Raw genomic sequence first — 24,504 nt, 5'->3', positions numbered from 1 at the left:
TTCATGAGAAAACGCAGTCTTTGTTTGGACATTACCCTAATAAAACACGAATTAACTACAGCCGTTGGTCTGGTTCCTGAGTCACATCCTGGGCCTGACACTACTGATGTTAACTATGCTAACTAAGCATTCTCTGCAGCGAGTGGTGTAAGTTGACTCAGCACTTCAACTGGGGGGCGGTGCCTTAAGTAGGGAAGGTTTTTGCCCGTAATCTCTGACTCCTGCGTGGTTCCACCCTCTGTCCCGTTTCTCATGTTGTCCCGCTTAGGGTGAGCCTCCGACTGCTCATCGGACAGTAAAGACTCGCTAGGTGCTGACTCGACTTCAGGAGGCAGGGAGCAAGCTGGTGGGGAAACATTTGAAGGTCCAGTCCTGGGGGTAGAGTTGGTGCACGTAAGAGAGATAGCTCCCCAACAGCTCTGGTGAAACGCTTGCAGGTGGCAAGGCACCTTCAGGTGGAGTGGGGTCTAGGTCATCCGTCGGATTGTCCAGAGAAACTGGAGGGCTGCTAGCGCTCCCCCCTCCCTCAAAGCTCTTAAAAGTCTCATTCTCCTCTGCCCACTCTCCCAGATGCGCTTGGGATAGCTGGGGCTCAACAATTGTCCCTGTAGATTTTCTAGAGATTTGTATAATTAGAATGCTATAGTGCACAGGCCACTATACTCTACTGCTTGTTCCAAAGCCGTAAGGGCATCATATAATTTAAATTTTGTATTTCAATATTCAAGCTTTATTATAAAAATGCTAAGGTGGTTCAATATACTTTTTTAAAGCAACTATTCTAAATTTGTAATGTGATGATGATAATCTGTGTTTCATCTTGTTATGTCTCTTTTTTATAATAAGCAGATAGGAGTTTTTTTATTACTGCATACACACAAGTCTAAGGAATTTTTATAAGGCTTGGTATTCTGTTGAATAAGTGACAACAAAACACAAAGAAATGAACACATGCCATTGTTGAGCGGGAAAAGCAAGGAAATGCAAAAGCCACATAATTCCTCATCTTCAATGACCAGCATGGCATCCTTTAACACTATGGTGAGACATGATATGGGGAAAAAAATTATGCCTCTACTAAACTGAGAAAAGATCTGGAGTGAAATGTGTCTTTAAGGTAGCTGCACAGCAAAGACAGAGTTAATTTTCTCTAGAGGGTATTACACACCCTAGGGGGAGCTGGACTGATTTAATTAGTGAAGTTAGTTAGTCAGCACAGAACAAGTTCATGTTTTACTGTTTGAGAGTTATTAAATAAAGAAGCTCTATTTTATCCTCTGTCTCAGCCTGACCAATATAACATGGTGTCAGAAGTTAAGAAATTCTCATAGTGTCTCCAGAGTAGCAGAGCTCCTGGGACAACTGAGAAAAACAAAACAAAACAAAGGAAAGCAATGGCAAAGTTTTCCCCACCAGAGGCTTTTGATTTCACAAGGCCTGCAGCATAGCCAGATTGAAAACAGAGGTTTTCCAGATACCGCATTGCTACAAAACTGAAGGAAGTGAAGGAAGAAATTCAGGTATGCTCCTTGATTTATGTCATGGGCCAGCAAGCAGAGCAGATATTTAAATCATTTGAGTTTGCTGCTGCAGAGGACCAGGATGACTATCTCCTAGTCCTGGGGAAATATGATGAATATTTTGTGCCAAAGAAAAATCTCATTCATGAGAGGGCATGCTTTCACCAGAGACATCAGAAACCAAGGGAATCTGCAGAGGCCTACATAAGATGGCTGCATGAGAAAGCTGATGAATGTGCTTTTGGGGACACCAGGAGTGAAATGCTCAGAGACTGATTGGTAGTGGGAATTTGGAATAAAGACCTGTCCCAGAAGCTGCAGATGGAATCCAATCTCACTTTGGAGAGGTATGTGGAGATGATAAGAAACACAGAGCTTATAAAAGGCCAGGTCCAAGGCCAGGGTGCTTTAAAAAGGCTGCAACAATAGCCAAGAAACCTGTGCAGAAATGGAAACCCCAAACTCCAAAATACCGGAAACAAATATACAGCCAAACATCTAATGCTCAAATAAAAGCCCCTAGATGCACAAGATGTGGGAAAGGGCATACACAAAGAGCAGTCTGTCCTGCAAAGGCTGCAGAATGCCACAAACGTAAGAAGATAGGTCATTTTGCCGCTGTGTGCCATGCTAGAATGGTGAGTGAAACTGTGGAGCAGCAGAAAAGTTAAGAACAATTTTTCTGGGTCCAGTCACATGGCTGGACAATTCCACAGATTCTTGGGAAGTATCACTACAAACCAGTGGGCTCTCAATAAAGTTTAAAATAGACACTGGTGCAGATGTCAGCATAATTTCTGCGTCTGTTTACAAGTCTTTTTCTAACCCGCCTAGTCTCCAGCAAACAACAGCAGTTTTAACTGGTCCTGGAGGACAGAATCTAAATTGCATGGGATACTTCATACCAAGAACCTTCTATAGAGACAATGACTATGACTTTAAGGTATATGTGATCTGTGCAAAGACTAATAACCTCCTAAGCCGAGATGTTGCAACTGTCATGGGGTTGGTGTTTAAATGAGCTTTCCACAGAAATTCCTAACACTATTGGAACTTTGAAGACACCACCAGTACAGATAAGGCTTAAAGAAGGAGCTGTTCCTTATGCTATTCACACTGCCAGAACAATGTAAGTTCCATTGCTACCCAAAATAAAGGCAGAACTGGATTAGAATGGTTCGCTGTGGAGTCATAGAATCTATCACAGAACCTACTGATTGTTGTGCACCAATGGTTCCAGTATCAAAAAAGGACAGAACAGTAAGCAAATGTGTGGATCTAAAACAACTAAATAAAGCTGTCAAGTGGGAAAAGTACATTCTTCCTACTATGGATGATATCCTGCCACAGTTAGCTGGTGCCCACATATTTTCATTGCTTGATCCTGCAAGTGGATTTTGGCAGATCCGCCTAGCTGCCAACACTGCTAAATTGACTACATTCATCACTTCTTCAAGAGATTGCCATTTGGAATTTCAAGTATACCTGAGCTGTTTCAGAGAGAAATATCGGAGCTGTTACAACACCTGGAAGGTGTTTCAGTGTTCATGGACGATGTGTTGGTATATGGTGCAATGGCAGAACATGATAAAAATTGCCAAAAGCTTAACAACAGTAAAGGCAGCAGAGTTAAGACTCAACTACAGCAAATGCCAGAAAGACCTTGTATATCTTGGACACTGCATAAATGAGCATGGTGTGAGTCCAGATCCTAAGAAAGTAGAAGCCATTTCCGCAATCAAACCTCCAGACTCCATCACAGGACTGAAAAGATTTTTGGGCATTATTTAGGACACTTCTTGCCAAATTTGGCAGAGAAACCACACCCATTAAAGAAAGTTTGGAAAGCAGACAGCACATGATGCTGGGGCCCAAGCTAAGCAAAGGCCTTCTCAACAGTGAAACACCTCTTAACAGAGGCTCCAGTTCTTGCTTACTATGAAGTTAACCAGCAGACCGTAGTGAGTGCTGATGCCAGCAGTTATGGCCTGGGAGGAGTGCTACTCCAAAATCATGATAGAGAGTTGAAACCAGTGGCCTATTGCTCAAGAACGCTAACAGAAGCTGAGACCTGATATGCTCAGATAGAAAAGGAATGTCTAGCTGCTGTTTCGGCTTGTGAAAAATTCTTAAAATATCTCTATGGGCTAGAATCATTTACACTCTATACAGGCCATAAATCCTTGGTACCGCTGAGAAATTGCAAAGACCTGAATCGAGTACCAATACGATGTCAGCAACTCCTTTTACACATGATGAGGTACAATCGTCAAGCAGAATACAGACAAGGCAAAAACACTTGTGGTAGCAGACACACTGTCAAGAAATCCACTGGAAACTCCAGACTCTGAAACAACCCAGTTAGTTGAGAAAAGTCTATGTAAGTCTTCTACAAGCTTCTAAACCAATATCTACCATGCTCCTTCCATGCATTCAAGCAGCTACCAGCACTGACCCAGACTTTTTAACGGTGCTGAAATTTGTCAAAACTGGTTGGCCATTGTACATGTCTGAAGTGACAACTAACCGTAAACCTTTCTTTGCAGAAAAGGGAAACCTTACAGAGTTGGAAAGTCCTGTTTGGTGATAGAATTGTCATTCCTGCTACAATGTGACAGGAAATGTTGGAAAAACAGGTTGAAGGTTATCAAGGAATCACCTAAGTGCACAGAACGTGCAAGAATGGCTGTTTGGTGACCACAAATAGGGCAAGACCTCAAGGCAATAATAGCACTGCTAAGCTACAGAGCAACACCTATCAATGCAACAAAGTGCAGTCCTGCACAACTGATAACAGGAAGACAATTTAGAACACCAATTCCAACCTCAGAAGCAAATTTGTATCCTAAGTGGCCTGATTTGGGAAAAGTCTGTGTCACAGACAACATGGCTAAAAGAAGCTGCAAATATTACTACGACAGAAGTTATGGAGTGAAGACACTTCCAAAATTACAACTCGTTCACAAGTAAGACTGAAATTGGGCGACCAGAAAGGATGGTCTGAACCAGCAACAGTCCAGAGCCAAAGTCAAACTCCTAAGATCTTACATTGTCACTACCAACAATGTAACGTTCTGAAGGAACAGGAGACATCTACAGTTGGTTCCTAAACCACAACCAATTTCACAACAAAATGAGAATTCAGAGGCAGAAATTCCAGAAGAGCAGAATTTATTGCCAGAACAATCTCAAAACACTGAGAATAAAGAACTGACAAATTCTTGTGAGAAAGCATCACCTGCCAAAGACAGCGTATCTCTTGAGAGTCCGAAGAAAGTGACATCCAGAGGAAGAGTAATTTGAAAGCCAGAACATTATAGAGACTAAATGTTATCCTACACAATGTTTGCTGAAAGAGAAAAACCCACACAAAATAAATTAGAACTGAAAGAAAAGGAAATGTAGTGAAATGTGTCTTTAAGGTAGATGCACAGCAGAGAAAGAGTTAACTTTCTCTAGAGGGTATTACACACCCTAGGGGGACTGATTTAGTTACTAGAGTTAGTCAGTGTTGTGTGTGCTGGGTGAGGCCTAGCACAGAACAAGGTCAGATGTTTTATTGTTTGAGAATTATTAAATAAAGAAGCTCTGTTTTATCCTTGGTCTCATCCTGATCAATATAACATCTGCTTAACAACCATGAGAAATATAGGTGTGGAGCTCTTATGCTTCTTTGTTGTTTGTCCTATAATGGCGTATTGATGGATTGCAAAGAAGGTCACATTAAAAGATGGCACAATTAGAGAGGCAATGTCAGAGTTTCAACATAATAACATACCAGGGGACACATTTATATAATTATAATTATTATTTATTAAATTTATATCATGGCTTTGATTGATTGATTGAACTTTATTTTTACCCCGCCCTTTTTCCAAACTGGAACTCAGGGCGGTTTACAAATAGAACTACATGTAGTTAAAAACATAGAAAAACATACAATTAAAATACAATTAAACTATGCACAACCTTAAAACCTTAAAAGGCACTTAAAAATCTAAAAACAATTTAAAATAATACAAATAATAATATAAAACAATAAAACAAGCCTTGTAAAGCCCAATCCTAAACACCTTCTATCCCAAAAGCCTGTCGGAATAAAAAAGTCTTTACCTGCCGACGGAAGGATGGCAAGGAGGGGGCCATTCGTGCCTCCTTAGGAAGGGAGTTCCAGAACCTAGGAGCAGCCACCAAGAAGGCCCTATCTCGCATCCCCCAGTAGGAGCCCAGGGTGGCAAACAAAACCTCTAAAACATCATAAAATCAGACATTAAAATATATTAAAACAAAACCTCTTTTTAAACTTTTTTTTAAAAAAAGCTTTAAAAACATATTGAAAAGCAGTTCCAACACAGATGGAAATTGGGATAAGTCTCTCCTTAAAAGGCTTGTTGAAAGGAAGGTCTTCAGTAGGCACTGAAGGAATTCCAAAGGGTAGATGACACTACACTAAAGGTAGCTTCCTATGTTCTGCAGGAGGCCCTCATCTGCAGAGTGTAAAGATTGACTGAGTAAAACGATCTTTCAGGTATACTGGTCCCAAGCTGCATAGGGCTTTCTACACCAAAACCAGAACCTTGAACTTAGCTCAGTAGGTAATGGGCAGCCAGTAAAATTATTTCAGTAGTGGGATGACATGTTGGCAATACCCTGCCCCAGTGAGCAGTCATGCCGCTGCATTTTCCATCAGTCGCAGCTTCCGGACCAATCTCAAGGGCAGCCCCATATGTGTGTGTATTGTGTGTCTGTGTTAATGTTTTAAGTGGTTGAGGTGATTGCTACAGGAGCTAAAATCATGTGAAGTTTGCTGGAAGATTTGTTTTGTGATTTGCAAGGGCACAACACTAGAACAGTAGAATTATATTTTTCTACTCCTGGTATCCATTTCCCATTCGGTTATCTTCTGTCACAGAGTGGCGAAATTGGGAATGGAGAGACTGAGTGAGCCTTTATGTGTTTGAATATTTGCTAAAGATTACACCTTCCCCGCAAATTAGTCAGACAGAGACTTTAAGCTTTAAAATAAGAAATAACTAGTTTATTCTGGAAGTACATAGGAAAGAGTTCTACATCTAGCTAACTAGCTAAGTTGGAGATACAAACACTAAGCCTAGTGTTTCCTCACATGCTTGGAGGAGAGGGAAAGACAAAGAGAAGATGTCTGCTCTCCCTCTCAAGAGAAAGAAGAAGAAGGAAGGAGGGAAGGGGATGTGGTCAGCATCCTATGCATATCAGTCTAGCAGGAAGGGAGAGACAGCAGGAGATCAAAGGATAGGTATTAGCCTAGCAATCAGAAGGTCTGCTCTCTAGCTACACTTTTTAACCCCATGCAGCCTCAACCCACAAGTTGGAGTTGAACCGCATATTCCAACATCTTCTGCAGAATGAATGTATGTTGCAAAGGGTTTTAAAACATATTTTTGAGCTGACTGTCATTTCATATAGGGACAGGTCTGTTTGGTCTAGCAGATGATTGCTGCAAATCGAAGTGCCCTGGAAAGTGCTGAAAGCATTGCAAAGGGAAATGAGTGACAATATCTGTATTTCAGATATTTTGTCCACTATTACTGATCAAGTTGTCAGAGAATACATACTTTTCCCCCTTTCACTGGACATTACCCCTCAAACACAATGCATTCAGTGGAGGTTGTTCAGTTGTGAGTTACTGAGTGATACAAAATTGATTATGATATAAAGTAGTGTGTGAATGGGCTCTTGGCAACCTTTCATGCAGAGTATAAATTATGCATGCATCTTGTCCAGGACCAGATCCAGGTTTTTGTGGGCTGAAGCAAGATACCAGAGGTAGGCCTCTTTCCACCCCCCACCCCCATTAGACTCTTTATACAGACACAGGAGTGCTGTGGATGTCTCTCTCAGTGTGAGAAAGGGAAGGAATGGAACAAGAACTGAACATAAGGAACATAGCAGCCTGGTGGATCAGACCAAAGGCCTATCTAGTCCAGGATCCTGTTTCCCACAGTAGTCAAAACAGATGCTTATGGGAAGCACAGTAGCACTCTCCCATTTATGTTCCTCAGGGGTGGCTGCTGTTTCTCCTTTTGCTACTGCCAGGGAACTTATTGCCAATGACTTTCCCTTTCCCTTCTATTTCACAGTTAAACCTACTTTATGCTGTCTAGGCTCCCTTAAAATAAAATTGTGCTGCCTATGTGCTATTGGACCCTTGGCACAGCTGCCAGCTGAGTTGAAGAAGGGGGTAAGACATGAGCATCTCACCAGCTTCGTGCTTCCTGTATCATGTTTTTGAACCTATTAGCTGCAATAGGGGATACACTCCATTCTGTCAGTGGTGGGCGGCTAGTACATGGGTACAGAAGATGCCCAGCCATGTTAATTTCTGTTGCCATGTTTGACAATTTCAGTTGTAAGGAATGCTCACATGTATATGCAGTGTTTTACAGCTTCCTCCTTCCCACTGAATTCCCTATGGTCTCTGAAAAGCTGATCCTGAAGGATGGACGACCCTCTAGAATAACATTAGATATAGCATAGGGGGTGGTGGGAAGGGGTAATCTTTGAAAATGTGGGTCCTCCTTTTCATGAAAAGAAGTATTTTACACTACTATTATAGCATCTTTGGTTCTAAGCTAATATTCTTTTAGGTTAGCTGTTCTACTCACCTTTTTTCCTCCTCAGAGCAAAACCAATAATACATTTCTAAAACATCATATTCAATTTATTTCAGTTTGACTCAAATAGGTTATGTCTGGCAAGTTTAAATTCAATAACATTGGATTTTGAAATAACTGTATGTCCCCACAAATATACCTTTATATTTTGTATTATTACTTTTGTATGTTTAGGGACAAGTGACTACAAATCTCTTTCCATGTGTTCAAAAAAACAATAATTGTTGAAAAGTTTTGATTGCCATAAGTTGTATTTTTCAAGGGACATCTAGTGTAATATAGATGTTTAGAATACAGTGGCATTTGAGTGGGGAAAAATTAACTTCAAAATTTTTCCCCTTTTAAAGCAAAGGCTAGCAGATTTGCTTTTTTCAAGCACCTAAAATAAACAATGTATACGAGGCTATTTAAACAACTCAGTATTTTGCGAACTATATAAAATAAGGCATTATCAGCTGTCATTTCAGAACTTCAGTATAACAAGCTTTCTCTACATGCCCATGCTTAAATAATGCAGGATAGATGTAGTGATACAACATTCCACTTATTTTTCATGTTAATAGCAATCTTTCTTTAGATTCCCCAAATGAACTCATCCTTTTTTCACTGAGAAGACAGCAAAGATTGAAGTTCTTTTCACTCTCTCCAGACATATTTATCAGGTGCCAGTGGAAAGGAGAATAAAATGAAATTTACCCTTTGATACGCTCCAAAAATTGTTGCTATGCAGTCTCTTGGGATAACTAGATAATAGTTGTGCAATTCTTGTTATTTTCAATGATAATGTATTTGCTAATATGGTATCTATGTTGATTTCAATCTGAGTTGTACCCTGAACCTTACGGTATCTCAGTGTATGTGGTATTTTACATGTACTGCAGACAAAGCTCCCCCCTTTTAAGTTTCTCTGAACCCACTCAATTCTTGCTTCCAACATTGTTTTCAAGCACTATTTGCTGCAAGTAAACCTTTTCTTACATTTAAAGCCCCAGAGATATTTCTTAAAACTTTCCATTTCAGCATTTACAAAACTGAGTGCTTTATTCACAGTTTGTTTCTCTGGCTAGAACATCTAATCTGTTGTTGTTATTATCTTGGTGCAAATACATAACATTTTCTCCCCCCTTCCCCACGAACTAAGTATCTATCAACAAGGTACCTTATTTTTTCCACAGACCCCAAATTGTAAAAATAAGGAGTAATTTCAGTGAACTTTGGGAAGTTACACCAATATAAGAAGATATCAGATCTCAACTTTTTAGTGAGCTCTCTGGGGTGTGTTTGGGAAGAGGACTACCTGACCTTTAAATAACATGTTGAAATATAAGTTTGGGCCCATCTTAGAGCATCACTGTTCCATAGTGTCTACAGAAGAAATGCCCTCCCCCGTTAAACCTCTTTGACTGTGCTCTGAAATGTTGATGAAAAAGTGGTAGCATTGTGGATTGGCGCCTAAATTCTTGTTTTCTGAAATGACAAATTTATGGGATCACTCACATAGAGCCTTCAAAGGTTTCAGAGCAATGTAGGCACTATACTTCCCTCTACTACATTGCAGCAATATAAGCTGGACATGAAGACATAGTTAGCCTAGGGCAAGGAGTAGGTTTAGTAAAAGTATTCCCAAGTGATTCAAGCAAGTGAGCCTTGCCATAAGCTACAGGGCAAAGCAACTTTTAAAAAAAATTATAACTAGTGGAATCCTTCAGGAAAATTTATTTCTCATTCAAAAAGAAAATTGTCTTAGTTGTTTAGTGCTAGTTCCCCAAGCTCCAGAAGTCTCTCTGGTGGACTTGGTGCTCAGTATGTTGTATTCCCTTAGTTTTACATCCCCCCCATCTCAAATACATTTGAGATGTTTTGCATGTGGAAATGAAAGCATATAAGTGATTCCCAAAAAGTGTAAACAGTCTCATGCTAAGGGTCATGAGTAGGGTTGCCAGGTCAGAAGCATCCCAAAACCTGAGATTTTAGGGGCGGGCCCGAGTGGTGTCACGGGGGCGGGCCCGAGTGGTGTCACGGGGTTGGCCCAAGTGGTGTCACAAGGTCAGCCCAAGTGATGTCACGGGGGCGGGCCTGAGTGATGTCATTAAGCATCAATCATAGTTGATTGGAGCATGCAATTAAAAAAAAATCTGATTGGAAATTAAGCTAGACATTTTAGCTAAAAGATGGAGCCTGGGTAGGGAACATTTAATCTAGCCTACTTGCTTTTGGCAAGAAGGGTTTAAGTGCCTTCAGGGAAGGGCAGTCACCAGAAGGCCATTGTAGGAAGAAAGGAGCCTAGTGTTGTGGAGATGTTAGATGGGAGCATTCGGGAGTAAAGATGGATGCCCTGAAGGCTGCAATTCTAAACACACTTACTAAGGGACTAAGCCCCATAGAACTCAACAGGACTTACTTCTGAGTAGATATAGTTTGGATTGTGCTGTTGGTAAAGCTTGACTAGGGATCCTCTGCAAAGACATCCATATCCAAGCAGGGTTGGCAACCCTTTGCATGGAATGCCCTGCCCTTTTAATGTGGCTGCTCCAAACTTCTTTACAGATTTAACCCTTCACTTCAGAAAGAGGTCTGAGAAATGAGTAAGAAGATTCTCTACCCTTTCTGTCTACCCTGTGGGCTGCTATAAACTCACTTTGACAGTCAACCTAATTCCAGTGAGTAATAATTGACAAAGAGAAAACACACATGGTTTGGTCTACCTTCACAGGCAACAGCTTGGGAACAACAACTGCAGCCACACTTTCAAATATGTAAATTATCTTTTACCACTTTTGGGAAAGAAACAAACTGCCATGCAACCAACAAGGTGCATCATCAATGGGTTTTAGGGGGTTTAACTGAGCACATGCAACCACTGCTGTTGCTTCTATGGGTGTAAGAGAGTGAGTTTAAAGGTAAATGAAATGCAAACAGAAAAACAAAAACAAAACAGTGATGTTTTCCTAAATGCAATACCATACCAAACAACAAGATTCCTATGAGTAAGGCAGACAACTTAGCATCCCACAACCAGTCAAGATTCATAAGCAAAAACCAAAACTAAAATAATCCTGGCAGCCAGTCAGTTAATGCAGAATGCTGTGGCATGATTGCTAACATGAGCGAGATCCTATCAGCACATAATACCTCTGCTCTGAAATCTGCATTGGTTGCTGATTTGCTACCAGGCCAAGTTCAAGCTGTGCTTTCCATGTTACGGGTGCCACATAGTACTTGTTCTGCTCTTGTAAGAAATCAGTCCTGTAAAGTGGCAGCATTTTGGATACTCTGTTCATAGGGTTTTCATGGTAAGAGGTATTCAGAGGTGGTTTACCATTGCCTTCTGACTTTGGACACATAATGAGAAGACATGATTCATTAGAAAAGACAGTAATGCTGGGAAAAACAGAAGGGAGTAAAAAAAGAGGAAGACCAACCAAGAGATGGATTGATTCCATAAAGGAAGCCACAGACCTGAACTTACAACATCTGAACAGGGTGGTTCATGGCAGATGCTATTGGAGGACACTGATTCATAGGGTCCCCAGAAGTCGAAATCAACTTGAAGGCACATAACAACAACAACAAAGTGGCAGCACCTATGCTTTGGAACTCCTTGCCTATTGACATTAGGCAGATGCCTCTTTTCAGCACCTGCTAAAATCATTTTTGTTTAGGCATGTAGAAGCTATTGTGTTTTTATCTGTTTGTAACTCATTGTTTTATTATTTTGAATATTTTTAAATACCTGTATTTAACTGTTTTTGCCAATAATTTTATTTTTTTAATTTCTTCTGTAAACTGCTTTGAGTTTTTTTTATAATAAAACGCAGAGCTTGGAAAAGTTACTTTTTTGAACTACAACTCCCATCACTCCAATCCAGTGGCCATGCTGGCTGGGGCTGATGGGAGTTGTAGTTCAAAAAAGTAACTTTTCCAAGCTCTGATAAAACGGTATATAAATGCTGTAAATAAAATACATAAATAAATGTTAGACTCACTATGGCCTTTCAGTCTCTTTCCATTTTTAGGAAAAAAGGAATCTGCCTTATACTGGTGGGCCCTGCTTATACGGCAGGTTCCGTTCCGGACTGCCGCCGTAAAGCAGAAATCGCCATAAAGCGAAACCCATTGAAAATAATGGGGCGCATTGCGTGAAAATGACGCCAAAATGTTGCAAAAGCGCAAAAACGGGGAATTTCCCCTCATTGAAAGCTGCCGCATCAGCGGAACGCCGGAAAATGGAACGCCGGTAAGAGGGGCCCTACTGTACTGATTCAGGCCATTTGGTACCGTATAGCTCATGGACTAGCATTGGCTCTCCAGGATTCCAGGCAATAGTCTTTTCCAGAAATTGCATTCTGGACCTTTCCATGCAAAGCATATGTCCTACCAATGAGCTACCACCCTTCCTCTGTTTAAAGAAGTATCTTTTAAAATAGTTATTTTCAGTTCACTCTTGAATGCACATCATACCTAGGGCAGATCCACACCATCCATTTAAAGGACATTCAACACCCTTTTGAAGCACATGAATCCCACCACAGAATCAGAGCTGTAGTTGTGAGGGGGAAACGACACTTCCCAGGATTCTTTAGGGGAAGACATGCGCTTTACATGTGAATTGGATGTGCTTTAAATGTATTGTGTGGATCTACTTAATAAATTTTGCCTGCATGTAAATTGTTTTAATTAATTTTTCAAAATGCAAATGAGCTATAGAGTGTAGTGGGTGACCATGGGCTACACACCATCTCTCAGCCTCTCTGCCCCTCAGGATGAAAACAATGGAGAACCATGACCACCTCAAGAAAGAAGGGCATACTTAAAATGTAGAAGAAGTATTGTACAACCATAGTGTGAAATCAGATACTTATTGGGACACAGTATGAAGAAATATTTATCTAAGCATGACTATCAAATATGTTTATTATTTACACAACCTGTAAAGATATTTATAGTGCAATCCTATGTTTGTTTACTCAGAAGCAAGTCCAAATGTACTCAATGGGGCTTACTCAACCAGGGAAAACTGCAGCCTCAAGTGATAAGGAACTTGTTCTTTTAACAAGCCTTTTAAGTTGAAACCTTATCCCAATCTGTGTCTGCAGGGCTGGTTCCAAAGGGCGGCCAGGTGGGGCACTGGCCGAGGGGCCCTGGGGCCCTGCTCCCCTTCCGTAATTTGCAGCAGGATTGCTGCCACGGATCGCACGGCGTGACCTTTGGAGCTCTGCCATTCCCTTGCTTAACCTACCTTGTTCTGTGGTTGCGCACACAGCGCTGCCCTTAACAAAGATGGTGGTCAAGGTTTCCCTAAGGGGCTGAAGCCTCTGCCACCATCTTGGCTGATGGCATGCATGCGTGCTGCGCATGCGCATCCCTGCCATGAGCCAAGATGGTGGCAGAAGCTTCAGCCCCTTAGGGAAACCTCAGCCGCCATCTTTGTTAAGGGCAGCGCTGTGTGTGCAACCGCAGAACAGCTGAGAAAGGTAGGTTAAGCAAGGGAATGATGGGGTGTGCGATCCACGGCCGTGATCCTGCTATGAATCACGGAAGGAGAGTGCTAGGGCCTGCAGCAGGCTTGTGCCCAAGGCATATCTGCAGCCGGCCCTGTGTGTCTGGGTTGGAATTGCTTTTTAATATGTTTTTAAACCTTTTTTTTTTTTTTTAAATGTTTTTAAAGCTTTTAAAAAAGTTTTTAAAGATGTTATAATATATTTTAAAGTCTGTTTTTATTATTTTTAAAGTGTTTTTAGTGCTTTTGTTTGCCGCCCTGGGGTCCCACAGAGAGGAAGGGCGGGATATAAATCAAATAATAAATAAAAGTAAATAAACAAACTTCATTCACCCAACCCAAAATTCAGAATCATGCCACCTTAAGCTGTTTTGCAACTGTTTATACTTGTTTCGTGGTTATTGGTTTTGAAAGGGATTTATTTCTTATTGTGAGCTGCCTTGGTTTCCAATCACCAACCCTACCTTACAGGGTTGTTGGAAAGACTCCATACACACACACACACACACTTGTAAAATACACCCCATATAATAGTTTATTGTCAAAGCAGTTGGTTATTGCAGAACATTTTTTAAAAAATCAGTATTAGTTTCCTACATAATAAAAAATGTGATATCTAGGTAAACCCTGCCTAATTGCTTTAAAATAGGATTGGAGGGGAAGGGAAAGATTTACAACACAAACAATTATTTGCTATATTTACTCAAAAGTCCCATTAATTTGCAGCACAATCCTAACCATGTCTACTCAAAAGTAAGTCCTAATAAATTCAATGGGGTTTATTCCAGGTACATGGGATTAGCATTGCTTTACTCCCAGAAAAGCAAGTATTGGATTAAATACTTTCATATTGCCAAGGTTTTCAAAGCACTGCCGTCTCCAACAGCCCAGGATCTGACTCTTGCACACAAGAGAAAAAAACTTTAAGCCATATTCTTACTTACTCAAACTGAAGATCTCAAAGCCACCATTTCCTGACATTGCAATGAAGTCTAGGCACTGTCTGGGTCAACAAATCACAACCCTGGCTTCACTTATGGGCTACAATCCTGAAAGGACGGGGTTAGAGCTAGGAGCTGCTATAACAGATCCTTTAAACAGATTTAACTGTCACGAGGGGCGGCTGACATTTTGGTGTACATCTCAGGAACCAGACCACCTAGAAACTTAATTTTTTTTAATTGAAGCTGAGAGTCCAGAGATTAAGGTGAGTTACCTGGAGACCTGGAGGGGACCCCCAAAAGCCAGAAAATCTGGCTGAAAACTGGATACCTGGTAACCCTAGTCATGAGGTTAAGTATTTTGGAGGGAGGGGGGAGGGAGACTGGTGAGCGCTGGGGATAAAAATGAATTTATTTAGTACCATTTTATTTTAAACAAACTCCTCTAATATAGGATAGCACCAAGTCAGATTCTACCATTAGGAAGAGTAAGGCAGCTGCTTCAGGTAACAGATGTTCATAGGAAGGGAACTCACTGGTGTTGTATGTGCCAATGGACTTGCCCTCTGTCACCTAAGCCCATAGTGATATGTGTTAGTTATATGTGGTGGGAGATGGGTACCATTTTGTCCTTCAGTTCAGGCAATAAATGTCTTGGCCCACCCCCGGATGATGCTACCTTTCCTGGTCAGTCCTCAGTGCACAGCAGAATTGCAAAGGCCTTATGTATATTGCATATTCAAATACGTTCATCTTTCCATATTCATTTTGTTGTGGTGATAATTCCTTTTACTAATCTACCATAAAGTATTACATTTCAAAATTAAAAACAAGTTATGCAACTAAAAGTGAATGAACAAAGTGCTTTCCATAATGTGATACGAATTTTTATTGGATTTTCTGAATCTGTTTTTCAGATTCAATTTGCATGAGTCTCCATGGCACAGTTTGGCTTTTATTTGAGCATTATGAAAACAAAAAGGAAAATGCAGTTTTTGTTTCTTATTTGACAAAAAAGTTTAGAGGAAAAGCTCAACAACATTTCCCAAAGGAAACAAAAAATTAGCTCAAAATGAGCTGAAGTTCTTTATTAGATACTTTCCCTCCCCACAAAGCTGCATTTGAAACAGATAGATGAAAAAAGAGCAAGCAACATTTTTCATATGTTAGCTAATAAGCTGTTGATTGCATTAAAGCAAGTAATGCAAGTTGATTAAAACCATCCTTGGATTTATTCTCGTTGTAGAACTCTGTAGTTAATTACTGGAATTTGATAACAATGTACTCTAGAAGTTACTGGAGAAGGTTTTCGTGCTGTGAATACTTCATTCTTAAAAATGGTTTTATACTTTTAGACAAGCTAAATTATAGGCATAGTTTTCCATTTCTACTTTAAAATTTAATCCCTTTGACACATTTCCTTATCTTCCTATAGAGAAATATTAAAGTAAGAGAAAGGTCAATTTTCAAAGCCATTAATGTAATAATATGTGAGGCAGATAAAAATATTAAAAACATATTGGAGGATATTAGTCACATAATCCTTTGTAGTTATTGATCTGAAGATTCTTATTTGAAAACGTCTTTGTTGAAAAGTAGGAATGCCAACAAGATTCATGTCTGGAAACTTGTAGAAACCTTATACCCAGAATTTAGAATGTATTCTTACTGCAAAGGAAATCCAGTTGTGATTGTTTCCAGACAATCTGTTTGTTGAGCATTCATCCTGATGTGTTTGCACAAAGTCTGTAGTCAGGTTATATGATGTTGGCTGCTTATTGAGCATTCATTCTGATTTGTTTGCAGGGAGGTCATACAATGTCACAAAAAGAAATTGTTATCCCACAATCCTTGTGGATTTCCCATAATGTTCTTTGCCATAAAAGTCTGTTGGGGAAAATGGGTTTGTTGTGCAAGAGTGCCAGCTCTACTTTAACTGCATGACCTGGACGTGTCAGTAAGCAATAGAGTGATATTCTGGAAGCACCCTGTGTCTTGGCCCAGATGGTGGAGTGGTCCTTGCTGTCCCATCTCTCTCTGCTACAGCCAGGTGCAACAGTGGCAGACAGATAGGGATCTTTGCAGAATCTGTCTCATCTAGACTTCACCTCAGATTTTGCAGTTCTATATTTCTGATATGGGGGAATCTTTTCTGAGGTCCATTCTGGAGGGGTATTTTCAGAATTTTTGTGGGAATAAAACTGTTAACAATTTTTTCTGGAATAATGGTTTATTTTTTCCATTTTTTAAAAATGTGTGAAATGATATAATGGTGAAGTAATTAAATAGTGTAGTAGCGTAACTGAAATGTGCAGGCAGATTGAAAGAGGCTGCTGCTCCAAAGGCCTGGTGAGTGGCAAAAAACAGTCTATCACTCGCAACCCTCTTATCCCATGGCCTTCAGCATTGAGTTCCTTTTACTTCCCACCAGGTATTTTGAAACTGCAGTCTTTTTCTTCTCTCCCAATTGAAGAAAAGTTTTAAATTTTTTAAAAATTATGCTGTTAAGGAAATGTGTGTGCTTAGAATTCAGCCATCTATGTTCCATAAAATATGAATTTCCAACTGGAAGTAAACTGGGAAAGCAACAAAAGGATGTTTCTTCCCAAAACCTAGGCAATGGTGCGCTGGTAAAAAAAAAAAAAAAAAAAAAAAACTATTTAAATTTGAAATCCAAACTTGCAATTACTCAGAACATGAACAGTGCTATAAGAGGTGATCATATTGTTGCACGACTCCCCCAATCTCCGAGCGGTGAGATTTCGGGGGTCTCTGTGCCCATCCAGGCTTTGGTTTCCTTTGGGAAGAAGGTCAGCGGAGAGTGCGGTGTCTTTATGAAATATGGTTTATTTATTTACACACATTCCAACCTGGGCTCAAGAATGGAGGGGTTCAATGCATCAGCAGTCCAATATCCAGCTTTTCCATCTGGGTGCAGGGGCATCCTATAGCCGTGATGCGGAGGGATAGCCTCTCTGCGTGCCTGCAGCCCCAGCCATTCTCTAGAACCCACTAAAACTACCAGCACACACCTTCTGCTAGCTGCCAGGAGTCGGGGGAAGGCTCTCCTACAGAGTTTCAATCACAAAAGGGGTCTTCCTAGCCCATTCTCTGTTGCTAGGCAACTGATCGACCCATCACCCGGCCAATCTATTTGGTTAACAAAAGAGATTCATCTGGCTAGCAGAGCCAGCCCCCAGGGCATAGGATTCCAAATCAGAGGCTGGAAATCATCCATTCCAACCCCCCCCCCATGCTCATAACAATATCATTCATTTTTGGCTAGATTCTCATGTTCTTGTCTTATGTTGCTAGGGACTCCTGCCTGACCATTCTTTTGTTGTGCAGATTGCTGGTTAATAACCTAGAATAAACTGCTGATGGAACATAATTGTTGGATGATGGTTGGCAATCTCTCTTTGAGTTTGAGATACCCATCAAAGCTTGGGGAAGTGATATTAGCTAAAGCACTTGTGTGGAACTTTTGGCTTGCCAGATGTTACTGAACTACTACTCCAATCATTCCTGGCCATTGAGTGTGTTTGCTGGGGCTGATGGGAACTGTAGTTCAGCAACATCTGAAGGGCCAAAGATTTCCTACATCTGAGTCAAAAGGACGGGCTGATAGATTGGTATTGGACTAAGACTGGGGCGATCCATGTTCAAATCCCCACTTGGCCTGACAGTCACTGGCTGACCTAGGGCCACTCACACACTCTCAGCCTACCTCACAGTGTTGATGTGAAAACAAAATGGGTTGGGGAAATGCTGCCTTGAGTTCATTGGAGGAAAGATGGGATGTAAATCTAATAAATGAATTTAGTCAATAAAGCAAATATTTTAAAAATAGATATTGTCAATAAAACACCATAAGCCTCCAGTGCTGTCTCATGCAAAGGAAGCCAGAGTCAGGTAGCATTGCCCTAGGAATGGTTTCTCACCATTTGAGAAAGTAAGGAGCCTCCAACACTATACAAGACAGTTTCCTGGTGAGACAGCTCCTCCCCAAGAAGACCCAATGACCTGAAAGAGTGGCGTGCTTCTAGAGGACATCAAGAAAAGAGAAGCCCAGGCCAAAGAGCTCCTATTAGCCTCCAAAGAGAGTCCCACTCCTACCTTTCCAGGGACTACAAAGATCTCTGTGCCCTGAGGGAAAAGCAAGAAAGAAGCAGTATATCCCAAAGAGCCCAAACCACCATCTCATTAACTACTTGGACAGCAAACACATCTCGACTAAGTGCTAATGTATGACTCTTAAAAGCATCATTCCTACAAAATAAAATGCCACTGAACATGTTGGAGTGATATTGGTACAGGTCATATATAGGTTGCTGTGCTGGGCTCCTTTCAGGAGGAAGAACAGGATATAAATTTAATAATTAAATAAGAAGAAATAATAAGGCATTTTTGGATGCTCACATGTAAGCCTGCTCAGGCATTGTATCTGTGGAAAACTGCACAGCTATATCAAGTGAGGGTATATAGGTACATGCAAATCTACCTCACTCTCACACCTTCTCTTGATAAATTTAAGTCCCAAATCACAATATAACTCTTTTTTCCTGAAAAGGCAACTTGTTGCTCTGTTTTTCTTCCATTTACTATTTTAACAATACATGCAATCAGTGCATATGCAGAGACAAGCAAGTAAAGCAGTAGACCAAATTACAGCCATATTTCATATGCTGTTTTCATAGTATATATGAAGCTCACAGATGTCTCTGCGGAAGCATATGTGAAAGAGTTTTAAAACAATCCCTGCAAAGCTTTTTGATTCACAAAGACTATGATGTGTCATCCATACAACTGTGATGCTTTAGCAAGCATTTTGAAAACCAGTACAAGTATCAGTGGGAAGTAATGCAAAAGGGAACATTTTATTGTGCTGGTTTGTGTATGTGGTGATGTCTCATACATACTTTGTCCCATTTAGATGATTTCACAGTATGTTTGTAAATGTTGCATATTGCAAAGTCTTCGCAGTACTGACATTCTGAATCATATCCTTCTACATATTTTCTTTAGGATTCCTCTAGGATTGACTGTCAACACTAATATGTATAGTGCCTTTTGCCTTCAAAACAGTTCTGAGAGGTGTAGTAATATATTTTTTACTCATAACGTAAGTTGAAGTAGTGATGTTAATTATTTCTGGTGGGAAGCTTAAGGTAGGGAACAGAAGAGCTTGCCTGGGGCTCTGTGAGAAATTGTTCTTTTAGGCTTAGAATGTAGGAGTTCTAAGCTTAATGTTGTTTACTCAGATCAGTATTTTGGGGTTTCTCATTATGTGGTTTGTGGTGGAGGTGGTGGGGTTCATGTGTGTCTCTGTGAGGTTTTGCTTCTGTTAATAAGATGGTCAAGACATTGATTCTACAGAGCCCTGAAGCAATGCTAGAAGCACATTGATGCCATTAACTATAGTAGGGGAACTCGCAAGTGGCTATTGTATTGCATTTATATATTGTGCTACACAAAGAACAATTAGATTTATATCCCGCCCTTCCTCCCAGTAGGAGCCCAGGGCGGCATTACTCGTATAGGAGCTTACTATTGACACCTACTTATACAAAATTGTCATTGATTTATCAGTCAACCATTTGTCAATCATTTGTCATTGATGTCAGCGACTAAGCTTCCTATTTTATTCTGTGTACCTTTCCTAATGGCCAAAGTTTTTGTAAATGCATCTTGTATAAGAGAAGTGACCTTTATGAACATATGTGAGTGTGTGTATGTTTATTTACACACACATGCTATTTTGCTACTGTGTGTTCTGGTTGGTTGTGATAGTTGCACAGTAGCATCGTAGTTGTTAACTCTAAATGCATGATTCAAGCTGATAATACAACCATGAATATTACCATGAGACTAATAGAGGAAAACAAAATCACCTGTGGTTTGGTCTAATACAGCTGGATGAGTGAGGAGCTTAATGAGGCTAAGCAACAGGTGGGTCAAAGTGTAGAATTAGGAACATGGACACTGAATAAAAGCAGGAAAAAGAGCAACGCAGATATTGCAGGGTGTGCTGAAGAGACGCAGGATCTAGACCAGCCTTTCCCAACCAGTGGGCCACCAGATGTTGTTGGACCACAATTCCCATCTTTCCTGACCATTGGCAATGCTGGCTGAGGCTGATGGGAGATGTGGTCCAACAACATCTGGTGGCCTACTAGTTGGGAAAGGCTGATCTAGACAGAGCAAGGAAGTTTTGAACAACCTGAACAGGTGCTTGACCTGGGGCAAAAATATGGCAGTGCTATGCATCAGCTACCCATTTATTCTGTGTTACATCTTTCTGCTGCTTGTTTTCCAAGGTTTATAAATCAGAATGGATAAATGGACAAATAAATTTACCTATCAGCTGCCAAAATTCACCTTAGACTTGATGGTAGTAATTGATGGCTGGTAATTGAGGATTAGTGGTAGACCACAGAACCTTCGTATCTCCATCCTCTTCATTATCCCAAACTGTGACGACAGCAATTTATTTTGAAATGTTATATCCTGCCTCGTTGACTGAAAACAGGATTTCAGTCTTATGTAAGTTCTGTGTTAGAGCACCGTTAACTGAAACTCATTCACTGAGATCAGATTTTAAACATTATCCCCAGCATGCACAAAATACTTACCCATGTGGCATTCCACGTGCCTAATTTCACATTTAAACCAGGCCTTCAGCTACTGTGTGCACAATATTGGCATCTCTGTGGTGTACTAGTGCTATATGCCTAGGTGAAGTGCCTACTTTAAATAAGAAAAGAGAATGCACACCCATGAGTTTTATCCATGTGTATATAGTAGTTGTTGCATATAAATGGTATTTTAATTATAGCTTTGATATTTTGCTTTTGTTTTAAAGTCAGACAATTTATACAGTGAAACTAGGTAACTTGTTATGACCCAACTTTTTGAAATTGTATCCAATCAGAATTGAATCCAAAGTAATGAACTATAGCAGCTGTGCTAAAATAACGCTTATCAGGAAAGTTTATTTGGCATCTATTTAGGAAAATGACTGTAAGAGAACTGTATTCTGATGAACAACATAACTTTAAGCAACATGTGTGTTATCTAGGTTTTCTCCCATTTCATCTCTGAAAGTGTTATTCTGTCAATTTCATTTAGCAGAGAAACTATTTTAAATTAATGGGTGCCATCAGTGAAACACATTTTCATTACAATGTTATTATTGCTTTCTTCTGTTTGCTGCGCAATTCTGTGCTCTTAAATTGTCTGATGCTGTGCTGTGACATTAAAGATGTTGAGTTTTCCAAGAATCAAATATGCAAGCAATTTTAGATATAGTTTCTGGTAATGGAGGATTAGAGATATGTTAATTACAAATTAAAACTGTAATTTGTTGTAAACCATTTATCTTTCCAAATAGTCAAGAGGAAAAAATGAAATACACATGATCAAAAAGACATTCATTTGCTAAAGGAACTGGGTCCAAACTGAACTATAAATACTGTACAAACTATCACTATTAGGAATATTGGTCTAGTTATATTGCTGTTTTGTATGTGTGTCTAATAGTGCAGTTCTATATATCTCTACTCAGAAGAAAGGCCTATTGACTTACGTGGGGCTTACTCCCCTGTAAGTGTGTATATGATTGTAGCCTGAAGCAATTATCCATCAAGGCAATGAGAGATTTCACTGTCGAGAGTTCATTACTTATTAAAAAATACCCTTGCAAAATGTTAATAGTGTTTTACGTACAAGTAATTCAGTTTTATCTTTCTGAAATGTTGCTTTCAAAAGTAGAATGAAAGCTGCAGTTCTGTGTTTGGCATATCCTTACCTATATGCTAGGTTTTAAGTTCAGAAGTTCCAAGGAATAGGTTACACAGTTAAATATCCCTAAAAGGATCAAGGCTCGTACAAGTTTAATATGATTCAGAGAGTCCAAGTTCTCTCCAAAGAGCAAGGGGGAAAATGTATCATTTGGTTTCTCCTTAAGAGGTAAAAAGTTTCTCGTTTAGACTATGGTGAGCCCAAGGGAGTTGGTGAATGAGGCAACAGATTTTCAGCCACAGCAAATAACCTCTTTGTTATATGTGTGCCCATAAGTGAGAAAAAGGAGTGGCACCAATACAAAGCATATTACTTGAATAACTGAGTTCCAACAGTATGGTGTTAAGAAAACCAGCATCTAGCCTTGTAACCTCGCCTCAAAAAATATATATTGTAGATTTGGAAGAGGTTCAGAAAAGGGCAGCCAAAATGATCAAGGGGGTGGAGCACCTCCCCTATGAGGAAAAGTTTGGTATTTGGGGCTTTTTACTTTAGAGAAAAGGCAAGTAAAAGGTGACATGGTAGAAGTGTATAAAATTGTACATAGCATGGGGGAAAGTGGATAGAGAGAAGTTTTCCTCCTCTCATAACAGTAGAACTTTTGAGTGTTGGAAGATTCAGGACAGAAAATAAAGTACTTCACACAACGCATAGTTAAACTATGAAATTCATTCTCACAGGAGGCAGTGGTGGCCACCAACTTGGATGGCTTTAGAAGAGGATTAGACAAATACATGGAGGATAAGGCTATCAGTGGCTATGCTTTTCTTCCATGGTCGGAGGCAGCATACTTCTGAATACCAGTAACTGGAAACCACAGGTGGGGAGAATGCTGTTGCACTCAGGTCTTGCTTGTGGGCTTCCCATAGACATCTGTTTGGCCACTCTGAGAACAGGGTGCTAGACTGAATGGGCCATTGGCCTGATCCAGCAGGCTATTACGTTCTTCGTGCCAAGCCTACCTTCTCAGTAAAACCATATGAAAACAAATGACACAAATAAGAGGATGATGCGGGTTTCAGCCTGTTGTATCTAGGTGTGCACATATATCCATATCAGTCACAGGACTGGATTGGAGCCCAAAGTTCCTAATGTCTCAGGGGCTTTGTGGAATAATCAAGCTGATCCCTTCTGAGTTGAAGTCCCAGCCAAAATGTTAAAGTACTAGTTGTGAAATAATATACAGAGCAGAAAATCTACTAACTGCTATGTGGAAGGTAAAAAAAGACAGGCCACCAAACTAACAAGGAGATCTGGCATGCATATGTAAATAAATCAATCAATCCCAGTGCCATCAACCAGCAGCTGACTTTGCTTCATAGTGCAGCTCTAGTGAAAGACAAATCTTATATAATTGTGGAGGAGGTGAGGAAGGTATGCAGTATTATTAAAGTCCCATTGATGGACTCAAGCAGAATGGTGTTGGCTATCATGCTAGTCTATAAAAGTGGAGTTCACCATAGGAAATCAGAATCCAATGGCATTCCAGTAACACTTTTGAGATCATGATCGATCACTTCATTATGACAATCACAGAACTTTGATTCCTGACAGAACAAAAATATCAAGAAATTGTTTAGGTAGCATAGAGGCCTACTGACTATGGCAGCAATTTTCTTATCTGGGGAGTGGCCAAAATGGGGCATTTTTGTTCTTTTGCTAATTCTAGAAATTGTGCTTGATAAGATACAAGCTAGAAGGAGGGCAGATAATCAGCTTAGCATCCCATGGACCAAACAGATTTGAGTTTCTTAAGCTACAAAATAGGAAATGAAGTCACTTCTTCATATTTTTAAAAACTTGCTTCTCTTCCCTCCCCCCCCCCAATTTTTCCAGAAAAAAATGAAAAAAATGGGGGGGGCGGAGAAAAGGATGGTGGGTTTTTTCTCCAAATTTTCCTTTCCCCCCCCAGGCATTAACATCTCTATACAGGCGGCTTCTTGGACCCTGTAGTACAGGGTTTTGTGGAGAGCAGCCATTCCTATTCTTCAGGTATTACAGGATATAAACCATCAGAAGAGGCTGTATTTGTATATGGGTTGTTCTAGACAATTTTGATGTGTTCTGTTTTGGAAGGCGTCATGGAACCT

At 40.2% G+C, this 24,504-nt stretch overlaps 1 protein-coding gene across 2 annotated transcripts in view; it reads left to right on the top strand.

Annotated features, from left to right (window-relative positions):
* DOCK1 (dedicator of cytokinesis 1) overlaps nucleotides 1-24,504 on the top strand; it is a 702,192-nt gene that overhangs the window by 378,844 nt on the left and 298,844 nt on the right. The gene's annotated exons all lie outside the window — the stretch shown is intronic.

Source organism: Rhineura floridana, chromosome 7 (genome assembly GCF_030035675.1).
Source record: "Rhineura floridana isolate rRhiFlo1 chromosome 7, rRhiFlo1.hap2, whole genome shotgun sequence".
Taxonomy (NCBI): domain Eukaryota; kingdom Metazoa; phylum Chordata; class Lepidosauria; order Squamata; family Rhineuridae; genus Rhineura; species Rhineura floridana.
This window is presented reverse-complemented; position numbering and strand designations above follow the sequence as displayed.